Raw genomic sequence first — 20417 nt, 5'->3', positions numbered from 1 at the left:
TGAGGTGGTTGAGAAAGTCTAGTTTAGTAATAGAATTTCAAAAATTGCAGCCCCAAATGTGGATGGTCTTAGTGGAATTCTATTCTTTTTAATGAATTCATCCCTCTCACCCAAGCTTTGAACCTGCCTTTTCTTTTTAGTTGGTATCTCTAGCTCCCTGAACACCCCAACCTGGAATGTAGCTTTTCACTTGGTTCCCTCACTCTAACCAGTTATCTAAGATGTGATCTCTCTTTTTCTGATTATTTGTTGTACCCAAGCTCTTGCCATACCCACCACTATTTGGATATTTCATATGGAGACTGCACTTACAAACTCATTGCTTCTTTCTCCTGTGTCCACCCATCATTCTCTACCAACTGAACAAATATTTCTAATTCTGGAATCAGTCACTCCGCTAGAGAGGGCCTAGTCTCACAAGATGAGATTGTGGTTATTAAATAAGGGGGAAAGTATTTTTCCTATCGGTTGTGGGGGCTGAACTCTGGGCCTGGGTGCTGTCCCTCAGCTCAAGGCTAGCGCTCTACCACTTGAGCCACAGTGCCATGTCAGGCTTTTTTTCTGCTGAGGAATCCAACCCAGGGCCTCATGCATGCGAGGCAAGCACTCGACCACTGAGCCAACTTCCCAGCCGGGGGAAAGTATTTTTTAAATATTCAAATAAATGATATTTGTGTATGAGTTAGTTCACTGTGAGGCCTAGGGCTAAATTCTACCCTAATTGCTTGTTTGCAGTTTTGCCTGAGGGGAAAAACTACAGATTTTCATGCTCTGGTTTGCAAGTAGACCCTTCCACACCATTGTCTCTGTGAAATAATTTGCATCTTGCCTGTACTCAAAAGATTTCAAATGTATTATTTCCAGTTCTTCTTCAACCTTTTCCTCCTCCTAATTATCTCTCTTCAAGAGAAGCCTAGCAGGGAGTTTTAGCTTAGCAGGTACCCTGCAAATATATTTTCACTGGATTCCAAAGGAGAGATTAAAAAAAAATATAGATGATCATCCCCAAATAAAGTATAGCAAACATCCCCTTGTTTTGTGGTTGGACTCTGTGTGTGTGTGTGTGTGTGTGTGTGTGTGTGTGTGTGTGTGTGTGTTTGTATATTTATGTCTTCTTTCTCTTACTCAGCTTTTTTGTTCATGGCTGGTACAGTACCATTTAAGCCATGCCTCCAGTTTGCCATTTTGCTAGTTAATTAGAGATGGAGTACTTACTGATCCTTGAGGACTCCTCCATCCTCCAGATTTCAACTCCTGAGTAGCTAGGATTACAGATGTCTTCCCAGCTGACAATGGGACTTTTAACAGGACTGAAAACATAAGAGATCATAGCACTGAGGTCCTTGACTTACACTTATAAAGAAATGAGTGGGAAAAGCAGAGAAAGAACATGGAGAAAAATGTTTCTTTTATCCCCTGAGCTCTTTTTTCCTGATCAGAACCACATATCAACGTTCTTGTTATTTCTCCAAGGACTGCATTAGAGAGGAGGCATATAAGGAAAAGGAAGAATATTTCTTCTGCATTTTTAATCAATGTTTTCTTATAGATGAGACAATTCTGTGCCTTGTTCTTAGGCACATCCCTACAAAGCTGAGCTGCATGCATGCTGGTCTTGTTCCCTGGCAGAAGGGCTGGGGAGGCTGGAGGTTATCTACTCAAAGGTTCTAGGTACCTATGGCCGGGCCATCCAGGACCAGAAGGGCCTAAGGAAAGCACCTGGTCACCCTTGGGAGCCCACTTTCCACTTGGTTATGGGGCTTGAACACTGGGCCTGGGCGCTGTCCCTCAGCTCTTCAGCTCAAGGAGAGCGCTCTACCACTTGAGCCACAGCGCCACTTCCAGTTTTCTGGTGGTTAATTGGAAATAAAAGTTTCATGGATTTTCCTGCCCAGGCTGGCTTTGAACTGTGATCCTCAGATCTCAGCCTCCTGAGTAGCTAGGATTACAGGTGTGAGCCACTGGCACCCAGCATGAGTACATTTCTTATCAAGCATTGTTGCCTCCTCCTTTCTTTCCTCTTCCCATCTCTTCCCTTCTCCCCACAACCCTCCCCTTCCCCACCTCTCCACCTCCCCACCTCTGGCCAAAGTTGTAAAGTTCATTTTTCAACATAACATCTTGTCCATCTCATTGTTGCAATGGGTCCACCTGTATCCCTATTTAAATAATTTGTTTTTTTCGTCCCCTCCACAAATTATACCAACATCAGATGCAGTGAAAACTGGGGTTATACTGTGGGGAAGGGACATACAAAGCAACAAAGAAATCATCTTATAATATGTTAGAAACAATCGCATGAAAGAAAAAAAAACATTTGACTGCAGATCTTAGGGTTCATGTGCCTAATATCAACTTATCTGACCATTTCTGCTTCACTCAGACATATACTAGTAATTGCAACTAAGGGAAACCATGGGTCCTATGTTTCTTTGTGCCTGGCTTACTTCACTTAATATAATTTTTTCCAAGTCTTTCCATTTCCTAACAAATGGGGCAATGTCATTCTGATGGAGGCAGAGAATTGCATTGTGTATATATACCACATTTTCTTTTTTTATTATTTTTATTTTTTATTTTTATTGTGAACATACTGTAAGGAGGGGTTACAATTACATGGGCAAGATAATGAGTACATTTCTTACCAAGCATTGCAGCCTCCTCCTTTGTTTACCCTTCACATCCCTTCCCAGCCTCCCCCCCCACCCAATCCTCCCCCCCTCCCCCCCCCCCCCGCCCCACCAAGGTTGTAAAGTTCGTTTTGACATGACAACTTGTACTTCTCATTGTTGCAACAGGTCCACCTGTATCCTTAAACGACTTGTTTTTCCCCTTCTCCTCCACAAATTATACCGACATCAAATACAGTGAAAGCAGGGGTTATACTGTGGGGGAGGGACATACAAAGCAACAAAGAAATAATATTATAAATGCGTTAGAAACAAATGCATGAAAGAAAAAAAACATTTAAATACATATCTAAAGGTTCATTTTCCTAGCATCACATTATCTGACCTTTTCTGCTTGACTCATACATATACTAGATATTGCAACTAAGGGAAACCATGGGACCTATGTTTCTTTGGGCTTGGCTTACTTCACTTAATATAATTTTTTCCAAGCCTTTCCATTTCCTAACAAATGGGGGCAATGTCATTCTTTCTGATGGAGGCATAGAATTCCATTGTGTATATACCACATTTTCTTGATCCATTCATCTACTGAGGGGCATCTGGGTTGGTTCCATATCTTAGCTATGGTAAATAATGCTGCAATAAACATAGTTGTGCTGGTAGCTTTAGTATGGTCTTGTTTGTGATCATTTGGGTAAATGCCCAAAAGTGGGATTGCTGGGTCATAGGGGAGCTCTATGTGGATTCTTTTGAGGAACCTCCATACTGCTTTCCAAAGTGGTTGAACAAGTTTACACTCCCACCAACAATGCAGTAAGGTTCCCTTCTGTCCACATCCCCTCCAACATCTGTTGTTATTAGAGTTCTTGATTATAGCCATTCTGACTGGGGTGAGGTGGTATCTCAATGTTGTTTTGATTTGCATTTCTTTTATGGCTACGGAGGTTGAGCATTTCTTCATGTGTCTATTGGCCATCCTTCTTTCCTCTTCAGAGAAGTTTCTCTTTAAGTCTTTAGCCCACTTATTTATTGGGCAGTTGTTTCTTTGAGGATTTGTTGTTGGGGGATTTAATTTTTTGAGTTCCAAGTATATTTTAGATATGAGACCCTTGTCTGTTTTATGGCTAGTGAAGATCTTCTCCCAATCCGTGGGCTTTCTATTGATCTTGCTAGCTATGTCCTTTGCCATGAAGAAGCTCTGCAATTTCATGCAATCTCATTTGTCCAACCTTTCTTTGATTTGTTGTGTTTCTGGGTCTTTCTTAAGAAAATTTCGACCTGTGCCAAGGACACTATAGGGTTTCTCCTATTCCATCTTGTAATGTTTTCAGAATGTCTGATTTGATTCCGAGGTCTTTGATCCATTTGGAGTTGATTCTGGTACAGGGTGATATATAAGGATCTAGCTTTAGTTTTTTACAAGTGTTAAACCAATTTTGCCAGCACCATTTACTGAAGAGGCTGTCTTTCTTCCATTCTATTTTTTTAGTTCCCTTATCGAAGATTAGATGGCTATAGATTTGTGGGTTCATTTCTGTGTTTTCAATTCTATTACATTGGTCCTGAGGTCTGTTCTTGTACCAGTACCAAGCTGTTTTGATTACTATGGCTTTGTAGTAGAGTTTGAAATTAGGTATTGATATTCCTCCAGCACTCTTCTTTCTGTTAAGGATCATTTTTGCTATTCAGGGTCTTTTATTGTGCCTTATGAATTTTTGGATTGCCTATTCTATTTCCTTGAAAAATGAGGTTGGAATATTGATAGGTATTGCACTGAATTTGTAGATAGCCTTGGGAAGTATTGCCATTTTCACGATGTTGATCCTTCCAATCCAGGAGCATGGGAGGTTTTTTCACTTTCTAAGTTCTGTTTTGATTTCCTTTTTCAGGTTTTTAAAGTTTTCATCATAGAGGTTCTTCACTTCTTTGGTTAAGCTAATTCCTACGTATTTTATTTTTTGTGGGGCTATTATGAATGGAATTGCTTTCCTAATTTCAGCCACACTTTTCTCATTGTTGGCATACAGAAAAGCCATTGGTTTTTGAGGGTTAATTTTATATCCTGCTACTTTGCCAAAGTTTTGAATCAACTTGAATAATTTGGGAGTCTGTGGGATTCTTTAAATATAAAATATGTCATCTGCAAAGAGGGAGAGTTTTACTTCATCTTTCCATATTTGGATCCCTTTTATGTTTGCATCTTGTCTTATCACTGTAGCTAGGCATTCTAATACTAAATTGAAGTGGAGAGAGTGGACATCTTTGTCTCATTCCTGAGTTAAGAGGAAATGGATTTCGTTTTTCTTTTTTTTTTTTTTTTTTTGGTGAGTATAACACAGTTTATAGTTGTTCCAATTGTACATTTACATTTTTATTTTTATTTTTAAAAATTATTTTTGTCCATTTGTGGGGCTTGAACTCAGAACCTGGGCACTGTCCCTGGTCCTCTTTATGTTCAAGGCTAACACTACAACTTGAGCCACAGCACCACTTCCTGTTTTTGAGTGATTAATTGAAAATAAGAGTCTCATGGGGTCTTTTCTGCTGGGCTGGCTTCAAACTTTGATCTTCAAATCTTAGCCTCCTGAGTAGCTAGGATTGCAGGCATGAGCCACAGGTGCCTGGCATATATTTACATTTTTTTTTTTTTTTTGCAACTTTTTTTTTTTATTTTATTTTTTTATTGTAAAGCTACTATACAGAGGGTTACAGTTACATGAGTGAGGTTATGAGTACACTTCCTCTTGAACATTGTTACCCCCTCCATTGTTTTCCCCCTACCATCCCCTCCCTCCCTCCCTTCCCCGAGGTTCTTTTTTTTTTTTTTTTTGATTGTGATTAAATGATTACATAATTTCAAAGTCACAAGTTCATTCTAACTTCCCTGGAGCAAATTGTCTACCACAGTCTGTAATATATAACAGTGTTCACATGTTATATACCATATTTGTGATCAGCAGCATGAGGATATTTAGTAGTGGTTCAACCAGATGAGCGGGAGTTCTTTGTTTCTTAAGTCCTGTTAGTTTTGTCGTATCACTAACCTTTTGGATTTAGCATCCACTTATGAGGGAGACCATGTACCGTTTGTCTCTTCGTTCTTGGCTTACCTCGCTCAACATGATTCCTTCTAGCTCCATCCATTTCCCTGCAAATGCCATTATTTTGTCATTTCTAATGGCTGCATAATATTCCATTGTGTATAGATACCACAATTTTTGGATCCATTCATCTGTGGTGGGGCACCTAGGTTGTTTCCATATCCTAGCTATTGCGAACAGTGCTGCAATAAACATGGAGGTGCACGTGTCCTTGTATATTGGTTCCTGTTGTTCAGGGTAGATGCCTAGAAGTGGTATGACTGGGTCGTAAGGGAGGTCAATCTTTAGCTTTCTAAGGACCCTCCAGACTGCTTTCCAAAGTGGTTGTATAAGTGTACATTCCCACCAGCAGTGTAATAGGGTTCCTCTTTCTCCACATCCCCTCCAGCATTTGTCGTTGGCTGATTTGTGGATGTGGGACATTCTGACTGGGGTAAGGTGGTATCTCAGGGTTGTCTTTATTTGCATTTCCTTCACCACCAGGGATGATGAACATTTCCTCATGTGTTTCTTTGCCATTTTTATTTCTTCATTTGAGAAGTCCCTCTTTAGTTCCCTTGCCCATTTAGTAATTGGTTTGTTAGGTTTGGGAGGGATTAGTTTCTTGAGTTCCCTGTATATACAGGATGTTAACCCCTTGTCTGATATATTGCTGGTAAATATTTTTTCCCAATTAGTTGGTTGTCTTTCTAGCTTAGTTGCGATAGATTTAGCTGTGCAGAAGCTTTTTATTTTAAGGTAGTCCCATTTGTCGAGTCTCTCTCCAACTTGTTGTGACCCTGGGACTCTGTTCAGGAAGTTCCTTCCTGTGCCTATTAGTTCAAGTGTCTCTCCTACTCTGTCCTGCAGTAGTTTCAGAGATTCAGGTTTAATGTTAAGGTCTTTAATCCATTTTGAGTTGATGTTGGTGCATGGTGATAGGCTGGGGTCCACTTTTAGTTTTCTGCATGTGGCTGCCCAGTTTTCCCAGCACCAGCGGTTGAAGAGGCTGTGTTTCTTCCATTGTATGTCTTTGGCTCCTTTGTCGAATATCAGCTGGCTGTAGGCCTGTGGATTTATATCTGGATCTTCTATTCTGTTCCATTGGTCTTCGGGTCTGTTTTTGTGCCAGTACCATGCTGTCTTTGTGATTATAGCTCTGTAGTAGAGTTTGAAGTTCGGCATGGATAGCCCTCCCATATTGTCTTTATCCCCTAGAATTGTTTTGGCTATTCTAGGTCTTTTGTTGTTCCATATAAATTTTTGGACTGTTTTCTGTATTTCAGTGATGTATGTCATTGGGATTTTAATAGGAATTGCATTGAATTTGTATATTAATTTTGGAAGTATCACCATCTTTACTATATTAAGTCGGCCTATCCAGGAGCATGGGAGGTCTTTCCATTTCCTAGTGTCTTCTGCAATTTCTTTCTTTAACTTTTTATAGTTCTCATTAAATAGTTCTTTTACATCTTTGGTTAGGTTAATTCCTAAATATTTTATTTTTTGGGAGGTTATTGTGAATGGGGTTGCTCCCTTTATTTCCCTCTCTTCCTGTGCGTTATCAGTGTATAGGAAGGCAACTGATTTTTGTGGGTTTATTTTGTATCCTGCTATTTTGCCGAAGTGACTTATGATTTCTAGAAGTTTGGGGATGGAGTTTTTGGGATCGTGGAGGTATAGTATCATGTCGTCTGCAAAAAGGGATAGTTTCACTTCTTCTTTCCCTATGCGGATCCCTTTAATGTCTTTTTCTTGCCTTATTGCCCTGGCTAAGGGTTCTAGGACTATGTTGAAGAGGAGTGGAGACAGTGGACATCCTTGCCTTGTTCCTGTTTTTAGGAGGATTGGTTGTAGCTTTTCCCCATTAAGTATAATATTGGCTATTGGTCTGTCATAAATGGCTTTTATTGTTTTTAGAAATGTTCCTTCTATTCCTATTTTCTCCAGAGCTTTTAGCATGAATGAATGTTGAATTTTATCAAAGGCCTTTTCTGCATCTGTGGCGATAATCATGTGATTCTTGACCTTGGCTCTGTTGATATGCTGGATTACATTTATTGACTTACGTATGTTAAACCATCCCTGTGTCTCTGGGATGAAGCCTACCTGATCATAGTGTATTATTTTTTTTATGTGTTTCTGGATTCTGTTAGCTAGAATCTTGTTAAGGATCTTTGCATCTGTGTTCATCAAGGAGATTGGCCTGTAATTCTCCTTTTTGGTTGGGTCTTTGCCTGGTTTGGGGATGAGTGTGATATTGGCTTCGTAGAATGAGTTTGGGATAGCTCCCTCCTTCTCTGTTTCTCTGAAGAGCTTGAGGAGTATGGGTATTAGTTCTTCTTTAAAGGTCTTATAGAATTCTGCTGTGAATCCATCTGGTCCTGGGCTTTTTTTTGTTGGAAGACTTTTGATAGCTTCCTGTATCTCATTATAGGATATTGGCTTATTTAATTGGTTAACTTCTTCTTTGCTCAGTTTGGGTAACTTGTATTTCTCTAAAAATGCATCCATTTCCACCAGATTTTCTTCCTTTAGAGAGTATAGCTTTTGAAAGTAGTCTGTTAGAATTGTTTGGATATCTTGGGTACGTGTTGTGATGTTTCCCGTGGCATCCCTAATCCTATTAATATGGGTTTCCTCTCTTCTTTTTTTAATTAATCTTGCCAACGGGCCATCAATTTTGTTTATTTTTTCAAAGAACCAGCTTTTTGTTTGGTTTATTTTGGTTATGGTTTTCTGATTTTCTAATTGGTTAATCTCTGCTCTCAATTTGGTTATCTGGCTTCGTCTAGTAGCTTTAGGTCCCATTTTTTCTTGTTTTTCTAGCTGTTTTAGTTGCAACATGAGATTATTTACTTGATCTGTCTCCATTCTCTTGATGTGGGCACTGAGGGCAATAAATTTGCCCCTCAGGACTGCTTTTGCTGTGTCCCACAAGTTTCTTTGTGAGGTGTTTTCATTTTCATTGAGTTCTAGGAAATGCTTTATTTCTTCTCTGATCTCTTCTGTTACCCAGGCCTTGTTAAGGAGTGTGCTGTTCAATTTCCATGTATTAGAGAAATTTCTGCGGTATGCTTTGTTATTGAGAGCTAGCTTGATTCCACTGTGGTCAGATAGGATACAGGGGATTATGTCGATCCCTTTGTATTTGCTTAAGTTCCTTGAATGAACTATGATATGGTCTATTTTGGAGAAAGTTCCATGAGCTGCTGAGAAGAATGTGTACTGTGTTGTTTTAGGGTGAAATACTCGGTAGATGTCAGTTAATTCCGCTTGAAGTATGGCCTCACTTAATTCGGTAGCTTCTTTGCCAATCCTCTGGTTGGTAGACCTGTCCTTTGGCGAGAGTGGCGTGTTAAAGTCTCCTAGTATTATCGTATTGGGATCTATTTTATTCTGTAAGTTTGAGAGCATTTGTTTAACATATCTGGGTGCACCGATATTTGGGGCATATAAGTTGATGATGGTTATATCCTCCTCTTGGATTGTTCCCTTTATTAATATGTAGTGTCCGTCCTTGTCTTTCTGTACTGATTTTAATGAAAAGTTTATTTTGTCAGATATCAGGATAGCTACACCTGCTTTCTTATTGGGGGAATTTGATTGGTAGATCCTTTTCCACCCCTTCACTCTGAGTTTGTTTGTATGTTTGGCTGAGAGGTGGGTCTCCTGAAGGCAACAGATGGATGGGTCTTGTTTTCTGATCCAGTCCTCAGATCGTTTTCTTTTAATTGGCGAATTCAGCCCATTTATATTAAGAGAAAGTATAGAGAGATGCATTGTTGTCCCTGCCATTCCGTTTTCCTAAGTTTTTCTTCTTTCCTTTCCTCCTGTGCTTGCTCAGTTAGACTTTGAGTAATGCCTGTTTGGGGCAGGTCCCAGTTCCTGGTTGCTTTCTTCAGGTTGTGTCCCCCCTCTTAGAATTCTTTGTAATGCTGGCTTAATGTTTATGTATTCATTTAGTTTTTCTTTGCTATTAAAAGTTTTCAGTTCTCCATCGAATGTGAATGCTAGCTTTGCCGGGTATATCAGTCTGGGTTGGCAGTTATTGGCTCTCAGGGCTCGTATGGTGCTTTCCCAGGCTTTTCTTGCATTCATTGTTTGTGTGGAGAGATCTGCAGTGATTCTAATTTTTTTCCCGTTGTAGTATAGCTCCTTCTTCATTTTTGCTGCATGCAGGATTGTTTCCTTATTATTCAGATCCATCATTGTTACTATTATGTGCCTAGAAGTGTTTCTCCTGGGATCTTGCTTGTTGGGTGTTCGATAAGCTTTTGTGATGTAGTTAAGATGGTCGTTTTTGAGGTGGGGAAAATTTTCATTGACTATCTTGTTAAATAGGTGTTGCATTCCCTTGCTCTGGAATTCCTCACCTTCGTCCACTCCGATTATGCGAAGGTTAAATTTTTTAGCATTATCTGCTTGCTCTTGAATTTCCCTTTGGTTTAATTTGAGTGATTTTTCCATATCTGTCACTTTTTGGTCCAGTTGGTGTATTCTGTCTTCTGTATCTGACACTCTACCTTCCATTTCATTCACTCTGTTGACCGTGGCTTCTATTGTGGTTTGCATGGTGGAAATGGATCCCTTTATGGATTCAATGTTGGTTCTCAGAGTACTGATCTCACCTCTCAATGAGGTGATATCAGTATGCATTACCTCTAATTTGGCGTTTATCTCACTTCTTACTGAGGTTTGTGCAGCTTCTATTTTTGCATCCAATTTTTGTTTGATATCCTGTATATCTTTTGATAGTTCATCCTTGTGCTCTTTCAATTTCTGATCCATTTCTCGCTTTATTTCTTGAGTCATTGCCTCCAGCAACCCTTGGATGTAGTTTTTGTCTTCCATTCCTGCTTTGCTCCCACTGGGGCTCTCCCCTGCGTGGCTGCTGGCTTTTGAGGTGAGCTTGCTGTCCTGGGTAGTGGTAAACCTTGTGATTTTTCTCTGTGATTTTCGCATGGGGGTTCAGGAGACTGCTCTTCAATCTTGTTTTGGTGTGTCTGTCTTTGCTTGGTTGCTGATTCTCTATTGGTAGAGAGAGTCTGTGTCTGATCTGGATTCTGTTGGGAGCCTATTTCCAGCTGCTATTCACTTAGGATTCTCAGCTCTCTGCTGTAGCAATTCCCGCCTTTGGAAGGGTTGAGCAGCCTAGACTGCTTGTGTTTGCTCCTGCGGGTGCTCTTGGGAAGATCAGATGCTCTGGATGCACTCTCCCAAATACTGGAGTCTGCTATGGGCTCCTGATGTGTTTTTGTTTGTTTGTTTTGGGCTGGTTGTGGGCTTGAACTCTAGGTTTGGGTGCTGTCCCTCAGCTCTTCAGCTCAGGGCTGGCACCCTACCATTTGAGCCACAGCCCCACTTCTGACCCTTTTTGCTTTGTTCAGGCGCCGGTCCCCTGGCCTGGTTCCGGCCCCAGCCTGGAGCGCGCTCGTTAGGCCTGTGCTAATGTGTATACCACCTTGGTTATGCAGCCTGGAGGACACAGTTCAAATTTCTTCTACTGTTGGTAGTCTTGACCCAGGGGCACTGTTCCTGGCTTGAGCATTTAAGCTCCCTTCCCGGGGCGCTCTTGCTCTGGCCTGGCCAGCAGAGTGTGCTCCACCGGCTGGTGGGGCTCTCGAACAGTTCCCAGTTTTAGTGGGTCCTGTGGTCCGGGTGTTGGGGTAGGGAGTCTAGGTCAGGGTCTGGGGATTCCCTCCAGCTCTGGTCTCCCTTGATGGATTCCCTGTCCCCTGATGGGTACTCACCCTGTAGGTCGTCAGTTGTTGTTGCAGTCCGTCAGTTGTTGTTGCAGTCCGAGTTCAGTTGGGGTGGTTGCGGGCTGGGTTGGGCGGCCCCCCGCCGGGTCGTTGCGATCGCGATTGGGCGGGTGGTCTGCGGACAGGTCCCTTTGTGGCGCTGCTGGTGCCGGGCGGCTTTGGCGGGATGGAGCCTCTCCGCTCCGGTGGAGAGTGATGGGTGGGGTGGGATCCTCCTGGAGACTCCCGGCTGGTAGGTTTCTCTGTTCCTGGCGATCCGCTGTTCTGCAATCCGGTACCTGGTGATCTGCAAGCAGCCCCCTGTGTCTCTGTGGCTCCGGCAGCCCCTGCCGGGCCGGCTGGCCGGCGGCTTGGCGCACTGCCGCGCGGCCAGTAAAGGTTGGGGGAGGGGTCTTCGCTCTTCTCTGTTCTGAAATTCTTCTTTTCCTCTCTTTCTTTTTTTGTTATTTTCCACCTCTGGTTTTTCTCTGAGTGTTCGTCTTTTTGTTGTTGTCGGTCTCTTGGGGAGATTAAAGGTTGGAACTCGAACTCTCTTTTTGGTTGGAGAGAGCTGTGGCGTTTCCCTACTGCCCCGTCGCCATCTTGAGAACTCTCTTCCTGGATTTCGGTTTTCACCATTAAATATAATGCTGGCTGTAGGTTTGTCATATACAACTTTTATTGTATTGAGGAATGTTCCATGGATTCCTAATTTTTCCAGAACCTTCGTCATAAAGGGGTGTTAGATCTTGTCAAATGCTTTTTCTGCATCTATTGAGATAACCCTGTGGTTCTTATCCTTGCTCTTGTTGATGTGATGAATTATATTAATTGATGTGCATATATTGAGCCAGCTTTGCATCCCTGAAATGAATCCTGTTTTGATCATGGGGTATGATTTTCTGGATGAATTGTTGAAGTCGATTGGCCAAAATTTTGTTGAGAATTTTAGCATCAATGTTCATCAAAGAAATGGGTCCATAGTTCTCTCAGCCTGCTTTTGGGCCGAGGGTTGTGATGGCTTCATAGAATGAGTTTGGTAGTGAACTTTCTCTTTCAATTTCTTTGAAGAATTGAAAGAATATTGGTGTGAGCTCTGCTTTGAAGGCCTTGTTGAATTCCACTGTAAATCCATCTGGTCCTGGGCTTTTCTTAGCTGGGAGGTCTCTTATTGCTGTTTCTATTTCAATGCTTGATATGGGCCTGTTAAGATGGTTTAACTCATCTTGATTTAGTTTCGACATGTCAATATTTGCTAGGAAAAGGTCCATTTCTGTCAAGTTCTCAAACTTATTAGCATAAAGTTTTGAGAAGTATCCCTTATAATGTTCTGAATCTTGGTTGTTTCTGTGGTGATGTATCCATTCTCATCTCTGAGTTTATTTATTTGTGTGTGTTCTCTTCTTTTTCTGATAAGATTTGCTAAGGGTCTGTCAATTTTGTTAATTTTTTCAAAGAACCAACTCTTTGTTTTGTTGATTCTTTCTATGGTTTTTTGGATTCTAATTCATTTAATTCTGATTTAATTTTAATTATTTCTTTCCATCTACTGATTGGGGTTTATCTTGCTGCTCTTTTTCAAGGAGGCTCAGATGTGTCATTAAATTGTTGGTTTCAGATCTCTCCAATGTGTTGATGTAGGAACTCAGAGCTATAAACTTGCCTCTGAGTACTGCCTTTGCTGTGTCCCAGAGGAGCTGGTAATTTGTGGGTTCATTTTTGTTGAATATCATGAACATTTGAATTTCATTTCTAATCTCTTCCGTGACCCACTGGTGATTCAACAGTGTGTTGTTCAGCCTCCATGTATTATAGGACTTTCTTTGGTGGTTTTTGGTGTTGAGTTCTAATTTTATTCCCTTGTGTTCTGAGAGAATGCAAGGTATAACTTCAATGTTTCTGAATTTGGACAAGTTTGCTTTGTTACCTAAAATGGGGTCTATTTTGGAGAATATTCCATGTGATGCTGAGAAAAACGTGTATTCTGATGTTGCTGGGTGAAATATTCGGCAGATGTCTGTTAAATCTAGTTGATCTATGCATTTGTTTAGATCTGCAGTATCTCTGTTGAGTTTTTGCCGAGTTGATCTATCTAGTGGGGATAGTGGTATGTTAAAGTCCCCAACAATTAATGTCTTTGGATCCATGTGAGATTTGAGGAAAAGTAGTGTTTCTTGGATAAATTTGGGTACTCTGTTGTTTGGTGAATAGATATTTAGAATTGTAATATCCTCCTGAAGAAGAGATCCCTTAATTAGTATGTAGTGACTTTCTTTATCTCTTCTCACTAATTTAATTTGAAGTCTATTTTATCTGATATTAAGATTGCAACTCCTGCCTGTTTATGGGGGCTATTTGCTTGGTAGATTTTGTTCCAGCCTTTCACTTTCAAAATGTGTTTATTTTTATGGGCAAGGTGTGACTCCTGAAGATAGAAGGATCTTGCTTTTTAATCCAACTAGACAGTCTATGTTGTGTAATTAGAGAATTAAGTCCATTGATGTTGAGAGATAGGACTGAGAGGTATCTGGGAGTTCCTGCCATTTTATCCACCTTCTTGTGGGCTGTAGCAACTGAGTTCTTCCCATGGTTCTTGGATTCTCAGTTTGGGTGTGGTTTCTTGGCCTTTATTGTTGTCTTGTTGGCTTTCTATGTGTAGGACATCTTTAAGTATCTTTTTTTAGGGCTGGTTTGGTGGAGATATATTGTTTCAGCTTTTCTTTGTAATGGAAGGTTTTTATTTGGCCTTCAGTTATGAAGGAGAGTTTAGCTGGGTACAGTATTCTTGGTTGATAGTTGTTTGTCTTTAGGGCATCTGCCATGACCCTTCTAGGTAAATTACATATGCTTTAATTTTTCTTCATTTGGAAAATGAGGATTAAAATACCTGCCTCTGAAATCCATTGTTAGAATTACCTACATTGCTGGGGATGGGGCTTGGTGATAGAAAGCTTGATGAACATTTGTGAGGTCCCAGGTTTGATCTCAGCACTGCAATAAATAAACAAATAGTATCTAGCACAGCACCAAACATCTTACATGCATTTGTTTTAGGTTTTATTAACTTCTGTAGTCCTTGTTCTTGTTCCTTTGCTTTTAGTCCTCTCTAATAGAAGCTGACCCCCCCACCCCTGCAAAAAGTCCTCTGTGGTCACATAGAGGCTGAAGGCCCCAGTCATTCATCCTTTTTGATCACCAGATAACAGCCTTTGTGATCACCAGATGACCTGGGAAGAGCAGAGTCTTTACATCAGACAGATTTATCTTGTGCAACTGGGAAAGGTCTCCTGACTTTAGCTGAGATGGTGCCTGGGTAACAAACAGGGCCACTCATTCACTCTTTTTCACACTGCAACCTGTAGCCTCTGGTGCAAATTCTTCTGTTAGCTGCTCTGGAATGCATGCATAAGGTTCCTGGATACCTTCTGCAGGATTCTGGATCCTTATGGTCAGGTCACCCAGGACCTGAAGACCCAAGAAAACAAACCTTTGACTACTGAAAGCATGTCAGCAGGGAGACATGGTGGTCACTATTTGCTGAGTGACTGCTGTAGCTCATGCCCAAGTCTGATATGAGCCAGGCAAGGCCTTTGTGCATCAGGAAGCAGCCAGTGTGACATGATTATTGAAGGGACTGGCTTTCTGAGACGTGGCTCTGAACAGCTAAGCTTGCTCCCCACTCCACTTCTGCCATGTGTTCCCTTCGCAAAAACCTTGAGTCAAGATTTCTTTTTGCAATGAAATAATGGATTTGAAAGTATCTTAAAAGCTTTAAAGTACTTTACAAATGATTATTCATTTAAGACAGTTCTGTGGTCAGAACTTAGAATGAGCAACACTATTTAGAGTCTGAAAAAAAAACTATGTTTTCTAGCTATTTCCTTTATTCATTCAGCAGACATTATTCTGAACCCTCATGACTGTGAGCTAGACATTTGAATACAATGCTAATATGCAGACAAAGACTTTGGTTTTGCGTTGTGGAAATGATGGACAATGAGTTTGCTAATAAAACACATAAAATGGTGTAATAAGTGACCTCATGAAAGTGCTTGCTGTATTACATAATTATAGGATAAACATATTTATATAGCATACTCACAAGAAGCCCTTCAAGGAAAGGATATTCAAAATAGAATTTGCAGGGTCAATTGAGCCCACTATGGGGAAAGCAAGAAAAAGAATGCTCCAGGTAGAAAAATTCCTAGTGCAAGAGCTCCAAGGCAGAGAAACAAACTTAGCAAGATCACAGACTATAAGGAAGACAAGGTAAGCACAACACAGTGGGTGAGGAGAGAGGGGAAGACAATTGAAAGCTTAAAAAAAGATTAATTAGACTTTGCCAGAGAACCATGCAGACATCCAGGTACAGAGAACGAAGAAAGGTTTATTGCCAGGAAAGGGGGCCAGCAAGACTCCTTCTCACAAGGGACCAGTGAGAAGAAGCAACGGCTAGTTTCTGGGGTGACCTATATAACCTAGGAGGTTTAAGAGGGGCTAGAAGGGGCTAGGAGGTGGAGACCCTAGTGTGGACATGTGGGTCAGGGGCTTCATCATGGTGGACTAGGATTTATGGCTGCTATCTAAATAGTAGATAAGGGTCCTGCAACTGCCCAGACTTGAAGGCCACTCTAAGGGGCTCTTGTTGCTTTCTATGGTGGTAGCTGCCCCCAGAGAAGTGCCATCCCAAGGTAAAGGGAGTTGGAAGTTGATTATTTACTGCCTTTACTACGAGGGCCTAGTGTTGCCTAGGAAGGGAGCATGCTAAGCTGTGGGGAAGGAAGGAGTGAACTAAGGGACTATGGGAAGGGAGTTCATTTTGCTAACAACAATAGTCACAGAGACAGGTAAGATCCATATTATGTAGGTCTTTAAGCCAGAATAAAGGATTAAGATGCTTTTCTAGGTATGATGGAAAGGAGACTTATACCATTTATGTTTTAAAACAGCTCATTCTTAGTACTTTGTGGAATATACTTAGTATAGATTATACTTAGTGTAGGTAAGCAAGAGTAAAACCAGGGAGACAAATCAGATGCTTTTGTGGTTGTCTAGGCAAGAGATGAGAATTCAGGAGGTGATAGAAAGTAGATGTGTATTTGAGCATTTGAATTTAAGTACAGAACCATTATTTAAAGTTAAGTGTTGCTGATGGTATGAGATGCAAGGGAAGAAAATCAAGGGTGTCTCCTTGATGCAAAAACATGTTGATGCTTGTGCCTAAAATTAGAACTAATGATCACTAAAACTGATCTTACCTCATATCCTTCTTTTTAAAAATATTTTATTATCTTTAAGTAGCCGTACTAAGGTGGTACCATTTAACAAAGGAGTTTGTGAATACAATGCATTTTCACCTTCAAAGTTCTCACTACCCTTTGACTCATCCCTTTCCTTTCTTAATTCTGTGGTACATACAACAAATACTTGAATGCTTTCTCCCTTCCTACCCCATTTCATTTGTAGCCCCTCTCCCCATGGTCCCACCTCCCCCCTTGCTTGTACCCATTTTCTGGTGCTGAGTTTGTTAGACTTCAACCTAACCTTTCTAACAGATTATATTATTTGAGCTCTCCATATAGTCTATTATACTTCAGTTAATTCATTTCCAGCCACTTGCATACTACCCAATGTTTTTACTTATAGACATAGGTACAGTCTATCTACCACAAATGAGGGAGGCAACTTAAATCCTATCCCTCTTGAACAGGGTCACTATGTAGAAGATAGCATGCTTCAGAACCAAGTGCAAAGGGTTGCACTACTGTCTATATTCTATGGGGCGAACTAAGTCAGCTTTAATAGAGGTATGAAGTATAATTTCATTGAAAGTAGAAAGAGGAAAATGAAATGGAATGTGAAAGAATTGAGAGCATGATTGATGACACAGAACAGAAACAAGAGTACACACAGTAAGGGAGAACAGATCTCCAAGGAGTAGGAACTGACTGATATTGTCATGGTACCAAAGATCAAGTAGTATATGCACATAGAAGATCAACCTGAGTTTTCAATTTGAAGATCCCTGCCAATGTTAGAAAGAGTAGTTTCATAGAGTGATAGCAGAGTGAGTGAAAGGGAAGTAAGAAAGTAAATATGGAAAATGAAGATTGTTCTGTAGGAGAGGCAGATTGTGAAATGATGGAAAGATAGCAAGGTAGCTAGAGAAGGATAACTAGTGGAGGTGAAAAAAATTAAATGTAAGCAAAATGGTTTATAAGGTAAGGCCAAGGAGCTAGTTATGAAGGAGAAATTAAAGATTATAGAAAAGGAATAATTCATCAAGAAAGTCAAGAAGAAGCCAGGAAAGGGTGAAATCAGGGCACAAGTACTGAATATATTAGTCTTAGACAGGAGAAATAATATCACTTCTAAGAGTGTAGGAGTGTGGCAATGGTAGGAACAACTGGAGAAAATGTTGTAAGTGAGGGACAGGGAATAGAGGGAGTTTGTGTGGAATGGTGTTTGTGTAAAGGAGTTAAGCTGGTGTCAGTGAAAGGACTGCCTGAAGTAGTGGATAAAAGAAGATATAAGAGAGGGCAGGAGAGAGTGAAGGAAAAGGTGATATTGTCCAAAACGAAATGTACTCATTCCCTGACTTATGAAATGGTAACCCCTCTGTAAATATACCTTTATAATAATAATAAAATATTTAATACAAGATGAAATAATAAAAGATCACTACTAAATGTATGGTCTTTGGAGCTCAGCTGAGGTTGGAGGTCCCTTATATGTAGCAGGGTCATTACGTACCATTGTAAAATTTTCTCCAGTGTTCATCTCTCTAGTCCAAAGGCAGAAGTTTGAACTGATCCAAGACCAGAGACTTTTGTCATATGGATATTTTGGGACAATCAGAAATTGAGAGACTGAGGGGAAGAGAGTGTTGGTGACAGAGCCATCAGCCTACATAGTCTAGTCTGGATAGGAAAGGAAATGAGTTCAAGAGAAGACTAACAGGTATGATGGTGTGATGAGAGTAGATGCCATGAACTGAGTGTCATGAGGAAGTGGAGGAACAGATACAGCACAAAGAAGAAATGAAAAATAGAAGGCTGAAATGTTGTAGAGAGTGGGATATTGGAGTTGTACATTTCTGATATGGAACAGTTCTGGGGCCCAGGGGACCTTCCTATTAGAAGGAATTGCCAACAGAGTTTGCAAGTCCGTTTCCATGGAGTTGAACATGTAAAAATGCTCCATATGTCTGAGACTAGCCAATGATTTAGACTAAGAAGAGTCAACAGCACAAGGTAGAGACATGAGCTACAATAAAATGAGACACAAAGTAGGAAACCTTCTTGCACAAAGGGGGAAGGACAATAGTCTGAAATGTCAGTGAGGAGCTAGAAATATTTAAACGTCTTTTTAAAAAAAAAAACTCCTTCACCTATTTTAGACCTTTGATCTTCCATTATTTCCTTCTACTTGGTCTATGAATTTGGGCTATTCTCCAAGAGTACATGATACCTAGGCTTGAGTTTACCCTGTAGAACGGACTTTTTGTTCCTGTCCAAAACCTTCACTAGCTCCTTTCCTGCTAGGTCAGGAACGTCTAAATTTCTTAACCCCTACCCTGAAGATTATAAACAGGGCTAGCATGTGAATGTACCTGTTGGTCTTAGGCACTAGTTGAGGCAATGTCAAGTATTTAGCTTATATTGATTTAAACTTCTTTAGTTATTACTTTACCTAATCTTGAAGGGCTTTCTGTATTTTCCAAATTTAAATGTAAGTTTATAAAAATTTATTTTTATCTTTAAGTAGTTGTACAAAGGAGTTGTCATTCAACAAAGCAGTATAGGAATACAATTAATTTCTTCAAGCAAATTTGTTGGCTATCTGAAATGTTTTTCCTGTTTCTCTACAATATATAATTTACCCTTCAAGATTCAACTCAAATGTAGAACCTTCGCTGCTTCAGATGACATCTGCTTCCTCTGTCCTTCTTTTCTAGCCAGTTATGTACCTAATAAGAAAGAGCCATGCCTAATTGATCATTGCCTAATATACATTTAGTTGTATGTTGTACTCCAGCTCATAATACCTGACTCACTTTCATCATTCCATTTTTCTTTGTCCGTCATGGGGCTTGAACTCTGGACCTGGGTGCTGTCCCTCAGCTCCTCAGCTCAAGGCTAGCGCTCTACCTCTTGAGTCATAGCACCACTTCCAGTTTTCTGGTGGTTTATTGGAGATAAGAGTCCCATGGACTTTCCTGCTCAGGTTGGCTTTGAACTCAAATCTCAAATCTCAACCTCCTGAGTAGCTAGGATTATAGGCATGAGCTACAGGCACCCAGCTTCGTCATACCTTTTATAGATATTCAATGCCTGCTGAATGAAATGCAAGAATCCTTTACTATAATATGGTCTCTTTGAGATTTACAATTAACTTATTTTCCAACCAGAGTTTGAATTCAGGGGCTTTTTAGACAGGCACTCTGCCACTTGAACTACAACTTTAGCCCTTTTGGCTCTGAATATTTTTGAGGTAGAATCTCACTTTCTGTCTGAGCTGAACTAGACAATGACCCCATAGATATGCATCCTGTATAACTGACCATTCACAAACCATCATGCCCAGCCTTTCCTATTGAGATGGGGGTGGGGAATCTCATGAACTTTTTGCTTAGGCTGACTTCAAGCCACTATCCTCCTAATTTCAGCCTCCCAACCTTAGTGTCCCCAGTAGCCAGGCTGATAGGCACAGCTACTAGCATCCAGTCCCCATTAAAACGATGGTGAAATGAACTGAATTATGTGCCTTCTCAGCTATGTAATTCTCACTGTCAATCTCAAGCGCTTTTGCAGTGAACAGGGTCTCTGACACAGTAATTGGCTGTTTATTTTGCATTGACTCTTAAATACTAGGCAGTGATTCTCTTAGCAAAGAGTTATTCATTTATTCTTTGATTCATTGGATCACGTCACAAATTATGATTAAATGATGTATAACAA

At 40.5% G+C, this 20417-nt stretch overlaps 1 protein-coding gene across 2 annotated transcripts in view; it reads left to right on the top strand.

The window, feature by feature from the left end:
* The window catches only part of Olfml1 (olfactomedin like 1), a 46650-nt gene that overhangs the window by 13605 nt on the left and 12628 nt on the right, over nt 1–20417 (top strand). The window lies entirely within an intron of this gene.

The sequence above is a fragment of the Dipodomys spectabilis genome, unplaced genomic scaffold, assembly GCF_019054845.1.
Source record: "Dipodomys spectabilis isolate Male_0828 unplaced genomic scaffold, ASM1905484v1 ptg000145l, whole genome shotgun sequence".
NCBI lineage: Eukaryota > Metazoa > Chordata > Mammalia > Rodentia > Heteromyidae > Dipodomys > Dipodomys spectabilis.
Note: the sequence above shows the minus strand (reverse complement) of the source record. Positions and strands in the feature narration are given on the sequence as shown.